This window comes from Jaculus jaculus, chromosome 2 (assembly GCF_020740685.1).
Source record: "Jaculus jaculus isolate mJacJac1 chromosome 2, mJacJac1.mat.Y.cur, whole genome shotgun sequence".
NCBI classification, from domain to species: Eukaryota; Metazoa; Chordata; class Mammalia; order Rodentia; family Dipodidae; genus Jaculus; species Jaculus jaculus.
In genome coordinates, this window is record NC_059103.1 from 133,656,468 (window position 1) to 133,667,742 (window position 11,275).

At 43.9% G+C, this 11,275-nt stretch overlaps 1 pseudogene; it reads right to left on the minus strand.

Moving 5' to 3' along the window:
* Nucleotides 1-1,210: 1,210 nt before the first annotated feature.
* Nucleotides 1,211-11,075, minus strand: LOC105943752 (annotated as a pseudogene).
* Nucleotides 11,076-11,275: the final 200 nt, after the last annotated feature.

Consider the following 11,275-nt stretch of genomic DNA (forward strand, 5'->3'; position numbering starts at 1 on the left):
AATAATTTCTATAAACTAAAGATGAATAAATTACATAGGAAAAATAATTGATATATTTTGGTGGGATGTATTTGTCAGTGTTCTCTACAAGAACAGACCTACTAGAATGAATTATATTAAAATGGTGTTGCAGTCAGGTTCACATTGCTGTGAGCAAACAAGAGCAGCTTGTAGGAAAAAGAGATTTATTTTGGCTTACTGGCTCAAGAATAAGCTCCACAGTGGCAGGGGAAAATGATGGCATGAGCAGAGGGTGGACATTACCCCTCGCCCCCATAAGGTGGACAACAGGAAAGTGTGCCAAACATTGGAAAGCTGACACTGGCTATAACATACATAAGCCTGCCTCCAACAACACACCACCTCCAGGAGGCTTTAATTTCAAATTGCCTTCAGCTGGTGAACCTCACATCCAGAACACCTAAATTTATCAGGGACACCTGAATCATACCACAACTAAAAGGAATTTACTGTATTATCTTATGGTAGTCCAATAGCAGTTGCAGGCCGGAGAATCAAGTAACCATGTAGCTTCTCAGGCCACAGGGCCAGATGCCTCAGCAGTCCCAATCTGGCACTAAAGGTCTGGAGGCTTCTTGAGGGTCTACTGTTTTTTGATCCATGTGGGTCTTCATTTGGTGCAGGATTACAGTCTGTACTGGTTTTCAATCCATGCTGGAAGGCAACAAGCAGCTCCACCAGACAAATGGAAAGATGGAAAGGGCTCTTTTCACCTAGAAATTCCTTATATAAAGTCCCCCTCTGAGAGGGGCCACCCGCTCTGGGGTAGGGCTTACTCTGAGGGAAGGACTTTCTCCTTCAGTTAATCCTTCCTGGAAGCAACCTCAGGGATCCACCAGAAAGGGATTTCTGTGGATTACTAAACAGATCAAGTTGACAACATTTTAACTATCAGTAGTCTAGCCCTTGTCAATTTCACACCAAACCATATCTCCTTATATCACTTAATTTCCAAATGAAAATAGTAACAAGCTCATAATTCAGCCTAACATGGTATAACTATCTCATTCAACCAGAAATGCAAAATCTTCCCCCAACACAAATCAAGGTTCCTGAGGAATGCTTAGTTGCTAATATAATAGGTCAAATATTAATTAAACAACAGTTTTAACTCATGATATAATTTTAATATTGGTGTAGATATGTACAAACAATAATTATCAAAGTAGGTCAGAAACACTCATGGCAATTACAATCCACATTTTTGTAACTGGTCACATGGCCTTAGCTGGTACTTGTAAATACCTTCTTCTACTACCCATTATGCATTTCCTCCACCTTCAGCAAGCACCTCAGCAGGTCTTGGTTTATTACTTGGAGGGGTACCCTGTACCTTTATTCCTGAAGTATCTGGGCCATTTATCACTCTACCTCTATTGGGTTGTTGCAGTTGTCCATTGACTTTGATAACAGGGCATGGTAACATTAAGAGATGCCCTAAAGGATCTCCTGCACTCCAGACATACCCTTTCTTACCTCCATTTTGGAGGTAGCAGTCCAGTTTGCCCCTAGTAGTCTGTATCAACCACCCCTGCTATCACTCTATTCTTGGCCCATTCACTCAAGGAGATCAGGAGCCCAAAGTGGCCATGGGAAAGTCTTAGCTACAAGTTCAGTGGAATTTTCCTTCTGCCTCCTGGACTAAACCCTTCCCCCTCTGGCACCAAGATGTTTAAGCCAGCAGAGTATAAGGATGTGAGCTGGGAAGCAAAAATTTAGCTAATGGGTTGGGTGGGGTGAATGTAAGTGTGACCATTCCCATTTCCACCCCTTGATTTCTGGACCCATGAATCTGGGCTACAGGAGAAACAGTACTATATATAGCACTCTGATTCAGAGCATATACAGCCTGATGGAGGACACTCCCCCAGCCCTCCAAGCAATTTCTACCTAATTGGCACTGTAGCTCTTTCTTTCAGCTATTATATCAATCCAGCTGCTTTAGGGTGGTGGGCCACATGGTAAGACCAATGAATTCCATGATCATAACCTCACTGCCATACTTCCTTGGCTGTGAAATGTGTTTCTTGGTCAGAAGCGATGCTGTATGGAATGCCATAATGGTGGATAAGGCACTCTATAAGCCCACAGATGGTAGTTTTGGCAGAAGCATTATGTGCTGAAAAGGAAAATGCATATCCAGAATAAGTGTCTATTCCAGTAAGGACAAAATGCTGCTCTTTCCATGATGGAAGTGGTCCAATGTAGTCAACCTGCCACCAAGTTGCTGGCTAGTTACCCCGAAGAATATTATCATATTGGGGGCTCATAGTTGGTCTCTGCTGCTGACAAGTTTGGCACTCAGTAGTAGCCATAGCCAAGTCAGACTTAGTGGAAGTTCATGTTGTTGAGCCCATGCACACCCTGCATCTCTGCTACCATGGCCACTTTGTTCATGGGCCTATTGGGCAATGACAGGGATGACTGAGGAAAGAGGTTGACTACTGTATTGGTCAGGGGTCTCTAGAGGAACAGAACTGCTAGAATGAATTTTTTTTTTGGGGGGGGGATTTTTGAGGCAAGGTCTCACTATAGTCCAGGCTGACCTGGAATTAACTATGTAGTCACAGGGTGGCCTTGAACTCATGGTGATCCTCCTACCTCTGCTTCCCAAGTGCTGGGATTAAGGTGTGCACCACCATGCCTGGCTTAGAATGAATTATTTTAAAAAGGGGATGTATTGGATCACCATACACTAGTCCAATAGCAGTTGCAGGCCTGAGAATCACCAAACCTGGTAGCTGCTCAGTCCACATGGCCAGATGCCTCAGCAGTTCTGACCCGGCACTGCAGATGGTGCTGGAAAGCCTGGAGGCTTGGCTTCCTGAGGAGCCGCTGGGTTTCGATCCACACAGGTCTTCAGTTGCTGCTGGTCTTCAATCCACACTGGAAGATAGCAAGCAGCTCTGGCAGCCAAGTGGAAGGAAGGAAGGAAGAAAGGAAGGAAGAAGGGAAGGAAGTGAGAAACAAAGGGGCTCTTTTTACCCAGAGCTTCCTTATAAACAGATCAAGTTGACAACACCTCAACTATCACAAATCTACCCCTTGTCAACTTAGCATCAAATCATGTCTCCTTACATCATACTTAATTTCCAAATGAAAACAGTAACAAGCTCATAATTCTGCCTAACATGCCATAACTATTCCACATACAACCAGAACCGCAAAATCTTCCCCCCAACACAAAACTTAGTCTCTAATATAATGGGTCTAATATAAATTCAACAGTTAGATAATGATATAATTGTAATATTGGTGTAGATACATATAAACACTCTGTTATCAAGGCAGGACACAAACATTGAAATCACAGTCCTTATTTCTGTAACTAGTCATATGGCCTTAGCTGGTATTTGTAATTACAATCTTCTACTACCCATGCTGTATTTCCTCCACCTTCAGCAAGCACCTCAGCAGGCCTTGGTTCTTTACCTGGAGCGGTAACCCATACCTTCATTCCTGAAGGATCTGGGCCATTTATCACACTACTTCTATTGGGTTGTTGCAGTAGTCCATTGACTTTGACAACAGACATAGTAACACTAACAGACGCCCTAAAGGATCTCCTGCACTCCAGGCATACTCTTCCTTACCTCCATTGTGGAGGAGCAGTCCAATTTCTCCCTGGTAATCTGGATCAGTTACCCCTGATATCACTGTAACTCCTTTCTCAGGGTATTCACTCAAGGGCATTAGGAGCCCAAAGTGACCAGGGAGAAGTCTTCCAGTTCAATGGAATGTTCTTTGTGTCTCCTGGCAAAAGCACTCCCCGCTCTGGGACCAAGACTTGTAGTCCAGCAGAGCATAAGGTTGCAGGAACAGGAAGCAAAAATCTAGCTAATGGGTCACTTGGGGTTATGGTAAGTGGGACCATTCCCATTTCCACCCCTTGATTCCTGGAACCATGAATCCAGGCTATAGGAGAAACAGTACCATATATTGGATGCTGATTCAGAGCATATACAGCCTGCTGGAGGACACTCCCCCCACCTTCTGAGCTATTGCCACATAGTTGGTGCTGTAGTTGTTTTTTCAAAAGACCATTCCACCATTCTATCAAGCCAGCTGCTTCATGATGGTGGGGCACATGGTAAGACCAGTGAATTCCATGATCATGAGCCCACTGTCATACTTACTTGGCCATGAAGTGAGTTTCTTGATCAGAAGCAATGCAGTATGGAATGACATGATGGTGAATAAGGCATTCTGTAAGCCCATGAATGGTAGTTTTGGCAGATGCACTATGTGCAGGAAAGGCAAATGTATACCCAGAATAAGTGTCTATTTCAGTAAGGACAAAATGCTTCCCTTTCCATGATGGAAGAGGTCCAATGTAGTCAGCCTGCCACCAGGTTGCTGGCTGGTTACTTCAAGGAATACTGCCATGTCGGGGGCTCAGAGTTGGTCTCTGTTGCTGGCAAATTTGGCACTCAGTAGTAGCCATAGCCAGGTCAGCCTTAATTAGTGGAAGTCCATGTTGTTGGGCCCATGCACAGTCTGCCACCATGGCCACTTTGTTCGTGGGCCCACTGGGCATTGACAGGGGTCACTGAGGAAAAATGTTGACCACTATCCACAGAATGGGTCAGCTTATCTACTTGATTATTAAAGTCATCCTCCAACGAGGTCACCTTCTGATGAACATTAACATGGGACACAAGTATCTTTATATCCTTTGCTCATTCAGAGAGTTCTATCCACATACACTTTCCCCAAATGTGCTCTCACCAATTTTCCAATTGTGCTCCTTCCAAATCCCAGACCATCCAGCCAAACCATTGGCCACAGCCCATGAATCAGTGTATAACCGCACATCTGGCCATTGTTCCTTTCAAGTAAAATGCACAACCATATGCACTGCCTGAAGTTCTGCTCATTGTGAAGACTTCCCTTCACCACAGTCCTTCAGAGTTGTCCCAGAAAGGCGCTGTAATGCTGTCCACTTCTGGGTGGTGCCTGCATAATGTGCTGAACCATTTGTAAACCATGCCCTAGACCTCTCCTCCTCAGTCAATTGATCATATGGCACACCCCATGATGCCATAGGTGCATGCTTGGGGACAGAAGGCATTGCAACAGGAGTAGCAACCATAGGCATTTGGGCAACTTCCTCATGTAACTTACTTGTACCTTCAGGGCCTGCTCAAACCCGATCATGTATATACCACTTCCACTTAATGATGGACTGCTGCTGTGCACATCCAATTTTATGGCCTGGTGGGACAGATAACACCCAGCTCATAATGGCCAGCTCAGGTCACATAGTAACTTGGTGGCCCATTGTCAAATGTTCAGTTTCCACTAAGGCCAAATAGCAGGCCAAGAGCTGTCTCTCAAATGGAGAATAATTGTCTGCAGATGATGGCAGGGCCTTGCTCCAAAATCCTAAGGGCCTCTATTGTGACTCACCTATGGGGGCCTGCCGAAGGTTCCAAACAGCAACCCTGTCTGCCACTGAAACTTCAAGTACCATCAGATCTGCTGGATCATATGGCCAAGGGGCAGAGCAGCCTACACAGCAGCCTGGACCTGTTGAAGTGCCTTCTCTTGTTCTTGGCCCCACTAAAAACTAGTAGTTTCTGAGTCACTTGGTATATGGTATGGAGTAAGACACCCAAGTGAAGAATGTGCTGTATCCAAAATCCAAATAGGCCCACTGGATGTTGTGCTTCTATCTTAGGCAACAACTTGTCTTTCACCTTAGAAGGAATACCCATGCATGCCCCACAACACTGAACTAGAAATTTCACTGAGGTCGAAGGTCTTTGAATTTTGGATGGATTTATTTCCCATCCCCTGATGTACATATGCTGTACCAGCAACTCCAGAGTGGTTTCCATCTCCTACTCATTTGATCCAATTAGCATTATGTCATTGATATAATGGACCAAAGTGACACCCTGTGGAAAGGACAGGTGATTTAGGTCCGTGTGAACTAAGCTATGACACAGGGCTGGAGAGTTAATATAACCTTGAGGTAAAACAGTAAATGTGTACTGCTGACCTTGCCAGCTGAAGGCAAATTCCTTCTGGTGGTCCTTATGGACAGGTGTGAAGAAGAAAGCATTTGCAAGATCAGTAGCTGCATACCAGGTACCAGATGTGTTAATCTGCTCAAGTAAAGAAACCACATCTGGTATAGCAGCTTCAATTGGAGTCACCACCTGATTAAGTTTCCAATAATCCACTGTTATTATACAGGATTCATCTGTCTTCTGAACAGGTCAAATAAGAGAGTTAAAGGGTTGTGGTGGGAACCACCTTCCCTGCATTCTTCAAGTCCTTTATAGTGGCACTGATTTCTGAAATCCTCCCAGGGATGTGATACTGTTTTTGATTCACTATTTTCCCGGGTGGTGGGAGCCTCATGGCTTCCATTTGGCTTTTCCAACCATAATAGCCCTCACTCCACAAGTCAGGGAACCAATGTGGGGGTTCTGCCAACTCCTAAGTGTATCTATCCCAATTATGCATTCTGGGACTGGAGAAAAAACCACAGGGTAAATTCTGAGACCCACTAGACCCACTGTCAGTCTAATATTTGCCAAAACTCCATTGATCACCTGACCTCCATAAGCACCTACTTTAACTAGAGGGCCATCATGCTTTTTGGGGTCTCTGTAATCAATGTCAGTTCAGAGCCAGTGTCCAGTAGGCCCCGGAAGGTCTGATTATTTCCTTTCCCACAGTGTACAGTTGCCCTAGCAAAAGGCCGCAGGTCCCTCTGAGGAAAGATAGGTGTAAGTTTATATTGAAACTTTTGGTGGTTGCAGGAGGGTCCTTCCTTGAGGGGACCTGGCCACCCCTTCAATCAAAGGGCTCAGGGTCTGTAAACTGGCTCAAGACTGGAAGCTGATTAAGAGGTTTTGATTCTCTGTTGCTATAATTCAAAGTGGCTTTATGTTCCCTTGCTCTGGAACTTTTCTGCTTATACAGATCAAGAAGAAAGTCAGTGGGCTTATCTATTTGGCTACTGGGAACACCATGATTAATCAGCCAATTCCAAAGGTCCATAAGAGTCATACCTTTATGTGCATATTTTGCCTATGCTGTCTATTATGAAAAAAAAAAAACAAAAAACATTCACACCACCTTTGGTGATTCAGCACTGCCACTTGGCCCTTGTTACCCTGAGGTCCAGTTATACCCATTGCATCTAAATCACCTAATGCAGCAACTGAAGCTCTCACTGTGAGGTCTTCTTTACATAAAAGACCAATGATAGGGGAGTTTAAGTATGCTGGTGCTCCCTTCACAAATATGTTTCTTATAGACTTAGTGAAGGGCACATCTTCTGGACGCTACCATTGTGGGGGCAAAGATGAGTTTACATGGCAAATACACTCCAGCATTTCAAGTTCTCTGTGTTTTTTAATCCCTCCATCAACATTAAGCCAAGGTAACTCAAGGTCACTCACAGTAGGCCATCTTTGGATCCATACATCAGCCAACCAATCAAATAAACCTTGGCACCCCATCCAACTGCATGAGCTGCATTGTTAAATCTAAAATCTCTGCTCAATTGGCCTATTTCAGTAAATTCAGCCTGATCTAATTTTATGTTCCTTCCTCCATCATCCCACACTCTTAAAATCCATTCCCACACATATTCCCCGTGTTTCTGCCTGTACAAGTTAGAAAACTCCTTAAGTTCTTTAGGGGTGTACCTCACCTCCTCCTGTGTCACAAGTTCTTTTTTTTTTTTTTTTTAAGTTTTCTATTCAGCAAATACAGGCATTTCGGTGCCATTATTAGGCTCATCCATGACCTGCCACCTCCCCATTCGCCTCTCCTTGTTGAGGTATATGGGTCATGCCTTGTGGAGTTAGCCCACAGTTATTGGTACAATAAATGTCTCTGCATATCATGACCAAACATGTGGCTCTGACATTCTTTCCACCCCCTCTTCCACAAAATTTCCCTGAGCCATGTTGGGTTCATTTTTGGTCTGCTTCAGTGATGAGGTGTTGGGGGCCTCTGAGGCTCTGGCTCTCTGATTTAGTAGGAGTAGATTTTTCTCTGTGTTGGTCTCCTTCCCCCTTGTGCTGGTATCTGGTTCATCAGGAAAACAGCACCCTTGCTTGTTTCACTAACTTTCCTTAGTTTCAGCTGGGCCCCTTTTGAGGTATGATGGGGTGGCTCTCTCCTTAGGATCTGCATCTATCTGAAAAAGAGAAGAAGATTCTCCAATGGAGAGTAAGTTAGCAACAGCACAAATGAGATAACCCTTACTTTTTTTATAGAGAGAGTTTAATAGGTGTAGGCCATCTTGTAGCCCATGATTGATGGTAGCTTGATATTGGAGAAAGGGTTTATGTTTGGAGATGGTTCTGACTTGTTTCCCAGCTCCAGCTATGGGTCCCATACCACTGAGGGGATCAGTTAGCCAAATCAAGAGCAATTGGCTCCCCACCATGGCTGTGTGCCACTAATGCACTTGTGTGGGCATCACAGCTGGTTATTTGTTGCTAAGTAGGTTAGACCATGAGTTGCTTGGAGAGGTATTGGTTATTTCCCCCTGTCTCACATGTAGCACCTTCTGGCACTAGATATGCTGACTGTCTGGGGACTGACTCTCTTCTGGCTTCCAGCCATGCCGTTCCATTTTACATGTCAGCTGCATATGGTGTCTTCATCAATAGGGTCTTACCACTAACCTTTGGTGGGTCATCAAGTACTCTGACAGAAATCTGTCATTCTTTTAGGAAACCTTGTAGGTTTCTCTGATCAAAAGCTCATTGTGGATGATAGCCCCATGCTGGTACTGGGAGTCACAGGTCAGTGCCCACTAAGAAAATGAGGAAGAATATACCTAATATACAAGCGATAGGGAGGAGAGGGAGAAAAAGAGAGAGGGAGGGAGGGAAGATGTAGAAGGTTTAGGTTAGAATGATCCTATACTCTCCAGTGTCTTGTGGTTCAGGTGTTTCCTATAAGGGCCTGGTGAGGGTTCAACTATTTGGTCTGCCTTTTAGGAAGTAGAATTATATGGTACCATTGCTGTTTGGGTCTAGATTAGTGCTTTCCACCCCTTCTATGCCCTCCCCTCCCACCCCATCCATCCTAGTGTCTAGTCCATGAGATGCTTGCTGGGTATGTAAGGTATCTTAGGTAGGTTCAGGTTAGGTGCTGTCGATGAGTGAGACTATGTGGCAATTTTTTTTTTTTTTTCTGTGATTGGTTAAGATCACTGAGGATGATCTGTTCCAGGTTCACCAATTTTTCCTCAAATTTATTTGTGTCAGTTTTTATTACTGCTGTGTAGAATTCCATTGTATAGATATACCACATCTTAGTTACCCATTCTTCTAGTGATGGACATCTGGATTGATTCCAGCAATTAGCTATTATGAATTGAGCCACTACAAACATGGTTGAGAAAATCTGTCTGGCCTGTGATTTGAAGGTTTTAGGGTATATGCCCAGTAAGGGAATAACTGAGTCTGTTGGTAACTCTATAGTCAGCTTTGTCAGGAGTCTCCATATTGCTTTCCAAAGTGGTTGTACCATCCTATATTCCCACCAACAGTGGATGAGTGTTCCTACTCCTCCATATCCTTGCCAGCATTTATTTTCATTTGATTTTTTTGATGTTTGCTATCCTTATTGGGGTAGGGTGGAATCTCATAGTTGTTTTAATTTGCATTTCTTTGATGAGTAGGGATGATGAACATTTTCTAAAGTGTGTGTTTTCCATTTGTGTTTCTTCCTCTGTGAACTGCCTGTTCAGCTCTTTTCCCCATTTTGTGAGTGTGGTGTTTGATTTCTTACTGGTTAGATTTTTGAGTTCTTTGTATATTCTAGAGATTAGACCTCTATCAGTTGAATAACCCACAAATATTTTCTCCCATTCTGTGGGTATCTATTGGCTTTGCTTATGGTATGTTTGTCTGTAAAGAAACTCTTCAGCTTCATGTGATCCCATTGGTTGAGTGACTGTTTAAGAGCCTGATCATGTATGTACCACTCCTGTTGCTGTGCAGGTCCAACATTATTGCCTGGTGGGTTAGATAACACCCATCTCATAATGGGCAGCTCAGGTCACATAGTAATTAGATGGTCCATTGTCAAATGTTCAGTTTCCACTAAGGCCCAGTAGCAGCAGGCCAAGAGCTATCTCTAAAAGGGAGAATTATTGTCTATAGATGATGTCAGAGCCTTGTTCCAAGGGCCTCCACAGTAATTCACCTATGGGGGCCTGCCAGAGGCATCACTATCTGCTACTGACACTTTAAATGCGATCGTATCTGCTAAGTCTTATGACCCAAGGGGCAGAGCATCCTGCACAGCAGCCTGAACCTGTTGAAGAAACTTCTCTTGTTCTGGGCCCCACTAAAGACTACTAGCCTTCTGGGTCCCTTGGTATATGGGATGGAGTAAGGCACCCAAGTGAGGAATGCGCTGTCTCCAAAATCCAAATATGCCCACTAAGACATTATGTAATAAAACATTGTGGTTATTTCTTATTCAGAGGAGGAGCCAAATGCAACAACTTATCCTTTATCTTAGAAGGAATATCCCTGCATGCCCCATACCACTGAACTCCCAGAAATTTCACTGAGGTGGAAAGTCCTGGAATTCTGGATGGATTTATTGCCCATCCTCTCATGCATGTATGCTGTACCAACAACTCCAGAGTGGAGTTTATTTGATCCAATCAGCATAATGTCACTGATATGTGACAACTTGTGGGAGGGACAGTCGACCAAGTCCCTGCTGACTAAGCTATGACACAGGGCTGGAGTGTTAATATAACCTTGTGGTAAAACAGTAAAGGTGTACTGCTGACCTTTCCAGCTGAAGGGAAGTTGCTTCTGGTGGTCCTCATGGACAGGTATGGAAAAGAAAGCATTTGCAAAATCAATAGCTGCATACCAGGTATCAGGATATGTATTAATCTGCCCAAGTAAAGAAACCACATCTGGTACAACAGCTGCAATTAGAGTCACCACCTGATTAAGTTTCTGACAATCCACTGTCCATATGAAGGAACCATCTGTCTTCTGAACGGGCCAAATAGGTGAGTTAAAGGGAGCTGTGTTAGAAACCACCATCCCTACATCCATCAAGTCCTTTACAATAGCATTAATTTCTGCACTCCCTCAAGGGATGTGATACACATCCTTCAAGTCATTTATAGTGGCATTAATTTCTGAAATCCCTCCAGGGATGTGATACTGTTTTTGATTCACTATTTTCGCCAGTGCTGGGACTTCCATTTGGCCTTTCCAATGATAATAGCCCTCATTCCACA